Below are 8086 nucleotides of genomic sequence, written 5' to 3'. Positions count from 1 at the left end.
GGATCTACAATATTATTAGCTGTCTTATGTTAGCTAGTTCATCTCTTGAAATAAAGTTCAGTCTTGTATCTGAGTATAGGAAGTACTGTATAAGTATAAATTTACCTTTGAGGTGCACCATTCACAAACATAAATGATGAGCACAAAACCTACTGAAATGTTGATAAATGGGGTAAAAGGCTAAAAATGACTACCTAAGCATATGGTTTGTTTAATTTCTGGATACCTGTTATTATTATCAGCATGCCATAATGGACAGCTCACTTATAAATTTGTGAACTAAAAACAATGATGTAGATGACATTATATTCCTGGATATGTACGTCTCATATTCTTAAATGGCAGATCATGCCTGCTCAGCTTGGCTGAGTTTTTGGAAAGGGTTACCAAGACCAAAGGTAAGGGTCTCTGATGCTATCTTTCATGTTATGATTGCTCACAAACTCTTCCTACTCAAGAACTGGTTAAAGGCATACATAACAGGCATAAAAAATGTTTTACAGGTCCATGAAATGCAGAAGGAAATGCTACAAGAGCAGACTGCTATAGCACATAGTTTACCCCAAAGTTTTGAAATGAATGAGGTTGTGGAATACCAGCTTCAAACAAGAAACAGATTGATAAAGAAGGGCAGATAAAGCTGTGACTCAGAGAAATGTACAGATGTAACGCATAGGATACTGGGGAATGCTCTCATATTCTGCAATATTGACAAAAAATGTCTAGGCTTATGTATGTCACTATATACTGGGTAATGATTCTGCCACATATGCACCCTGTGTCTTATTGTTTACTGATTTCATGTATACAATTGTGGCAGTCTTTAGACTTACTGTAATCATCTGGATCTCACATTAGATAGACAGAGAGATAGAAAGATCTACAAATGAAACTATAGATCTGTATGTATATATATATATATATATATATATATATATATATATATATATATATATATATATATATATATATATATATATATAATATGTGTGCGTGTGTGCGTGTGTGCGTGTGTGTGTGTGTATATATATATATATATATATATATATATATATATATATATATATATACACACACACACACACACATAAGTACATACATTATATCCTGAGATCCTGAGATCTGCAGGGGCTGCAGGCTTGTAATAGTATTTAATGCCTTACAACAGCTCAGGTGGGCATCTCTGAAGACCAAGTGCCATTTCTATTGGCCTCTTCTGTACTGTTTATGTCACGTTGAAAATAAAGTCCCAAGACCAGCATACAACACTTTAGATGAGCTCTTTCCTGTCTTTGCATATTTTGTAATGTTGTTGTTTGCTAAAATAATTGTGAAGGAAACATTTAAATGTGTTTAATGATCGCAGAGTAAATACACTGTGCATTAGCATTTGACATGTTTTTAACACTAGCACAATGTCTCAGCAGTGAATTTCTGTGTTTTCTCAGTGATCACCTTACATAATCTTAAGCAGGATGAGACAATGGATTCCCATTTAAACATTTTTTCATTTGCTTTTCATTGTTATGTTGTGGCTTGACTTGTTAAGTGCAATGTTCCATTATATTCTCTTGAAGTTGGCTCCAGCCAGAACAGCTGAACATTCAGTGCTTCTAACATCATTTAACTGTTCACAGGCGCAAAGAATATGGAAAAAAATATTCATAGATGGAATTCCACAGCCTCCAGAGGACGTTTATTTGCTACAGAGCATCGTCAAAAATGAAGTGCTTTGGTAAATCAGTACCGGACCTGTCCATTGTCATACTGTAATCTCTAATCTGTATCTGTAGCCCAAACATAGAGAAATCTGCAATAAGAATGTAACAGCCTGAATCAGTAAATTGTCCGTATAACACAACTTACTTGTTTTAATTATAATTTAGTTCCTCAAGCCTAGAATGTGTGCTGAAATTTGAAAGGCTAGAGTAACTGTACTGCATTAGTAAAGTAATTCATGATGTGCTGAAGAATGCAATGCAAGATAAATATAAAAAGCTTCTTTACTATAATGTGCACTGAATGCATATAGGCAAGGAAAGGTGGCTACCCATGTTACTGATTAACTGTGCATCGCATCTGTTATATGTGCAGGCAAATGTAAGCCCTATTCCCAAACAGTCCCTCCAACAGATATGCATTCTTGGGAAGATTTAGAACAGCTCCCTCTTCATAAACTAGGGTGTTGTGTTGCTCTGAATGTAGAACTTAAACACAAGAATCTAAAATTAAAACGGAACCAAATAAAAAATAAAACACCATTATAAAATTCTGATTCTGTCATTATCTCCCAATCTTTTATTAAAACAAGCATAACAGAAAACAGTTGGGTTCACTTCACATGACTGATACTCAAAATACTGAATTTCATCTGACTTAGTCCACAATACCTAATTTTCAAAATACTGAAAACTCATTTGACTGAATCTCATTATACTGAAAGCTTACAATAATGAATTTCAAAATACTGAATTTTAAGCCACAGATGTGATGTGTGTTTCCCTTCACCTGTGACTTGCTTGTGATAAAAAACAGTACTGTAATTTAAAAGTGCCGACTGTCAGAATAACAATAGTAGCATAGAAAGTAGTGTTGTAGTGTTTCTAAATGTGGGTATGTCTCTTTACGTTTTTATGGAAAGTATCTAAAGTAATGTGGTGGATGTTCCATGTGCTCCCTGCAGTAGTGGCAGTGTGCCCAGTACTGTTAGGTAAGTAAAAGGTATATGCCCTTTTCCCCATTGTAGAGCGATCCTGGAGGATAAATATAAATATATATATATATATATATATATATATATATATATATATATATATACATATGTGTGTGTGTGTGTTTATATATATATATATATATATATATATATATATATATATATATATATATATATATATATATATATATATAGTTGGGGGTAAGCCCCAACACATAATTTGGTTTTATATCATCTAGTTTCTTTAAGTTTTGGAAAGAGTTAGTTGTTGGTGTTGTAAGTGTGTATGTCTATGGCTTAAAATTTAGTATTTTGAAATTCAGCATCGTAAGCTTTCAGTATAATGAGATTCAGTCCAATGAGTTTTCAGTATTTTGAAAAGTAGGTATTGTGGTCTCAGTCAAACGAAATTCAGTATTTTGAGATTCAGTCATGTGAAGTGGACCCAAAAATGTATGTAATGTTTGTAGTACTGATGACAGATTATTGTTTTTTGGCAGTGGGAAGGTTTCCCCATGCCTTTAGTATGATTTGAACATAGGTTTTCTGTTTTCCCTGGTGGTTACAAGACTTAGTCTCAGGCTATGTTACAGAGGCATTTGGGCTGTATGGTGTACATAATTTTGAAACAACATTAATTATGTCAGTGCCAATAGCACTATCCTTCTCCTTACCTTCCAGTCCTCCATATCTTCAGTTCACAATTAGTCCTGTTTCATTACTAAATCAGTAAATACATTTCCATTGCTCACAAACCATCAAGTAGCTGCAAGCCACGTTCTCCATCTATAGTTAATCGTATGTCATGCTTTCCAAAGACCATGGTTCCTTTTCTTGATAGACATGAACAAGTCTATAACAGGGTCTGACTGGAGGGGGTCTGAATGGAGAAATGAAAACTCAGCAAGCAAGGGAGAGTAGTAGTGCTGACACTGAATTCATCCTCACATCTTGGTGGGTGCCTTCATGAGGTGGACCCTGTTTTCCACAAAATTTCACCAAGGTGACACTGATATATAGACTGTATTTATTTAGCATATATCATGGACAGAAGTAGGTTAAAAACTAAAAAAAAACATAGCTGGGTGCACAAGACCCAGGATAAAAAAGTGCCCAATCCTGGTAGGCACACTGATGCCAGGACTGGAAAAGATGGCAGTGTAGAATCCTCAAAATACGGTAGTATTCCTGCAATGCGGCCAGGCCTAGGGGGAGGATGGCCACTCTGTTGTAGAAGAAAGTAGTAGTCCACAAAAATCACAAAAACTGATAGGCCAAAGAAGAGCCATAAAGACAATAAAGTGGGCTACTGAGGATAAGAAAAAAATTATGTATTTTTACTATTATGCAAAAAGCCCAGAATTTCCAGACGCAAGATATACAAAATGATTAAGAGCGAAATAAAAATTTGTATTCAATAATACAACAGAATATAGATCAAGAAACGCTGATCTGTTTGGAAAAAGAAGCATTTCAGGAAGTGCAAAAATATAAACGACAACACCTAGAGATTTTTGAAAAGTATAAAAAAGAAATATGGACATAGGAAAGAAAGAGAGATTTGATACGGTGCAATATTTATGCAAAGGAGAAACCCAAATTAATCAATATGAAGAAAGCAGCCCCAAAGATATTCGAAGAGAAATACAGGCAAAGGCATCCAGAAATGGAAAATTTCACATTAAAGAAAATAATATCACAAAAAAAGAATGTAGAAAAGAAGATTAGTAACGTAGACGTTAAAACATAGAGGGAAAAGTTATGGAGTGCCTGCAAAGTGAAGGATTTGATGTAGAAGGTCTAAGACAGCTTACATCACAGCAAGATGGAGCGAGTCCACAAAGTAAGGAGAAGCAGGAAGATCGGGAGACATCTGAAGAAGAAATATGGACATGGGAAAGAAAAAGAGATTTAATACGGTGCAATATTTATGCAAAGGAGAAAGCAAAACTAACCAATACAAAAAGAGCAACACCAAAGATATTCCAGATATGGAAACCTTTACAATACAAAAAAAAAAGAAGAAGACAAAGAGGAAAAGTAGCAAAGGAGATAAGTAATGGAGAAGTTAAAGAAATAGAAACTGAGGTTATGGAGTACCTGGTAAGTGAAGGATTCAGTATAGAAAATCTAATTCAGAAAGCACCGCAACAGGATACAGCAATAGATAACCAAATTAAGGGGAAACCAGTGGAACAGGAAGCAATTGGTCAGGTGCCATATAAAGATATTTTGGAGCCGTCCGCAGGAAATCAGTATAAACGTTCACTTGAAGCTGGACAGCAAGGGAAGGAACAGAAAACTGTGGAACCTCTGATGCAGTCAATGTTGAGGAGTGATAGGCCAGTGAGTACCCATATGAAAGAGCAACGGATGGCACAGGATGAAACTGAAAAGAATGTGCCACAGGAAGATGCTATAGAACTTTCTACAGAATGCCCGCAGGAAATAGAAAATAAAAAATGTGCCCTCAGTTTAGAAGAAAAGGGGCTAAGAGAAGAGTTGCTTGATTTAATAGAGATGGAAAGACATATTAAGATCAATGAAAGAAATAGACTGCAGAAGCTCAAGAAAACCCAAAAAGTCAGAAGTCTGATAAAACAAATGAACAAAGTAATCAGGACTGTCCATAGAGATCCATGCGACATAAGAGAAGTAAACAGGATATATTACTGTGCAGCTAAATTAATAACTGATAAAGTCTTACTGCAAGAACACAGGTTAGTGAGGGAAAGAACGTGAAAAAAAATCAAATACCATCATGGAAGTATCAAACAGAGAAAACTATAAAGCAATTAAGGCACAAAGTGGCACTGTTAGAAGAATATTGAAGAGGGAAGAGATCAACAAAAATACTCAGAAAGATAGACGTAATAAAAGCAATGCACAGTATTAGAACAGACGAGGATCTATCATGCACTATTGCAAATAACAAGCTAAAAATCTCAGCACAGGAGGAAAAATTTAGAAGATACACAGATAAATATAAAGGAAAAGTTTAAAATAATTTATTGATGGCCCAAAAAAGTTTTATAGAGAGTTGGGAAACAAGGTAAAATTAATTGAAAGTCCACCAAAAAAAAAAAAAAAAGAAGAAATATATACATTTTGGAGAAGCATCTATGAAGATCCTGTGGAACATAACAAAGATACTAAATGGATAGAAGAAGTAAAAGCAAGTATAAGAAGTTTAAAGGTACAGGATATGAAATGGGATGAAGTAACAGCCAGAGAGATTGAAACAGTTAAGGAAAGCCTTTCACTGGAAAGCCCCCAGGCCCAGATGCAGTACCTAACTTTTGGTTAAAAGTATTAACATCTTTGCACGAAGATTTAGCTATGAGTGAGAACTATTTATATGTGCACTATAAACAGACACCAACCTGGCTAACAACAGGAAAAACAATGCTACTACTTAAGAGTGAACGCGCAAGCTACCCTAAAAACGTGGGACCAATATCTTGTCTTCCGACAGAATTTATAGTCATTTAGTTGAGGATAGTTGTTGCTGTTTGATGGCTAAGGAGTGACAAGTTATTTCATTTAAAAAGTTTTTTTTTTTAAGGTGTTCTTCTTTAAGAAGTCCAGTAGAAGGCGTGCTGACAGGAGGTCTTTGAGTTATGGATAGGTTTCTTTTAAGCACCTCAGTATAAGAAGGTGTGTGATGAGCAGTATATGTGTAGGATGTAGAGTGTGTGTTCTTGACAACCCTGCTTGTAAGCAAGATTTTTGCCTCCAAGGAAGTTATGTATGTACACCTTTTGCATACTGCATTAGCTTCTTCAAGGATTAAAAGGTTGTCTGAGTTCTTGAGACAATTATTATATTATCTCAGGATGCCTTTATCTACAAAACTATCCAGAGAGACATTAGGAAATTGCAAATAAATGTTGTCAGGACTTGTATTAGGGTTGTGGTATTATGGTTTAGGGACTTAGTTTTAGACGGGTCGCATGAGTGGTGTCTAGGGTTAAGGCTAGATGTTAGTGCAATGATCTGATATTAGTGTGTCTGTTGTTCTAACTAACTGCCTTAAGCTTAGCTCCATGCGAAACTTTTCAGTATCACAGGTTAAAGTCCTAAGTACTAGCTTTAAAGGTTTGCAACTATACAGGGTACTTCTAATTGCCACTGTACAGTAAACAGTTATGTGAAAAAGTGCCTAATTTATAGCTGACAGAAAAAAAAACTGAAAACTAACTCCTGCGAATAAACTACACTTTGAGCTTTCTGAAATGCTTCCTATCTCAGAGAGACCAGTTAAACACCTTCTGCCACAAGATGGAAGACCTTAGAATGTCTTATTGTAAAAGTACAGCAAAAGCAGCTCTCAAGTACAAATTGACACCAATCAACTAAATCCCTAAAAAGCCTGACAGGGCTACTTTACTACAGCCATTAGAATAGCAGGCCCAGTCTTCTTATGTAAAAACACACGTTGGTTTTACAAAAGTGAAACGGTACCAGATAGCTACAAGTAATTGTCACTATAAGCTCATTTGTGTGTTTTCCTATTCAAACTGACAAGGTTACCATTCTGCTACCCCTAGAATTGCAGTCCCAGCCTTTGTAATGTAAAAACACATGTACTCATGTGCTTGCATTTTAAGACTAGGTATGTCTCAGCATAGCCACAAATGGTATGGTCAGTCATTCAGATTAAATCACCTTAACAAAACATAAAAGGAAGAATCCAAAAATGCAAAATGTTACTAATTGTCTCAGGTTATGCAGTGCAGAATTGTTGAACAGGTTTGAGAAGTATCTTCCACTCATTAAATTACTGCCACCCAGTGCATCATATGATGAGCACTTCACCACTGTCTTCTCAACATGTTTTCATATCAGTGATATGATTACTTACCCTACAGTCAGCAGAATTAGGATAGTAAGAAGCATGACGCCAAGGACTAAGAGCATCTTAAGGCGCAAATTCCCAATAAGTTGGTCCTGAAGCATCTTATTTAAAGAAGGAAAAGCTGTGGGACCAGCTCCTCCAGCTTTGTGGTGATCATCAATGTCATTGGAGTTAATAACGGTGTCAAACATCTTCTGGTAAGAAGCATCTGGTCCTTGGTCCACATTCTCCACTGCAGACATTAAACAAATGGAATTGCTTTACTAAGTACATAGCAGTTTTACTGAGCAGCATTTTATATTTCTATCCTTGAATAAGGTGTGCTGAGGAACAGCTTGGACAACTAATACACATCTTCATATAATATACATACACACACATATATCTATATATATATATATATATATATATATGCACATATAGATATATAGATAAAGTTATAGTTAAAAAGAATGAATGGACATGTGACTGAAAAGTTTTGGTGGGTGTAAAACAAATGAATGCTCATGTAAATG

At 35.4% G+C, this 8086-nt stretch overlaps 1 long non-coding RNA gene across 1 annotated transcript; it reads right to left on the bottom strand.

The window, feature by feature from the left end:
* Positions 1–1338: 1338 nt before the first annotated feature.
* LOC122808068 lies at positions 1339–7794 on the bottom strand. Its single transcript, XR_006365778.1, has 2 exons — positions 7578–7794; positions 1339–1810 (listed from the first exon to the last, which is right to left on the bottom strand). It is a non-coding gene; the product is annotated as an uncharacterized LOC122808068 (long non-coding RNA).
* Between the last annotated feature and the right edge of the window lie 292 nt (positions 7795–8086).

Source organism: Protopterus annectens, chromosome 8.part0 (genome assembly GCF_019279795.1).
Source record: "Protopterus annectens isolate FY-2018-M chromosome 8.part0, PAN1.0, whole genome shotgun sequence".
NCBI lineage: Eukaryota > Metazoa > Chordata > Ceratodontiformes > Protopteridae > Protopterus > Protopterus annectens.
The sequence above is the reverse complement of the archived record's forward strand: the minus strand, read 5'-3'. Positions and strand labels throughout refer to the sequence as shown.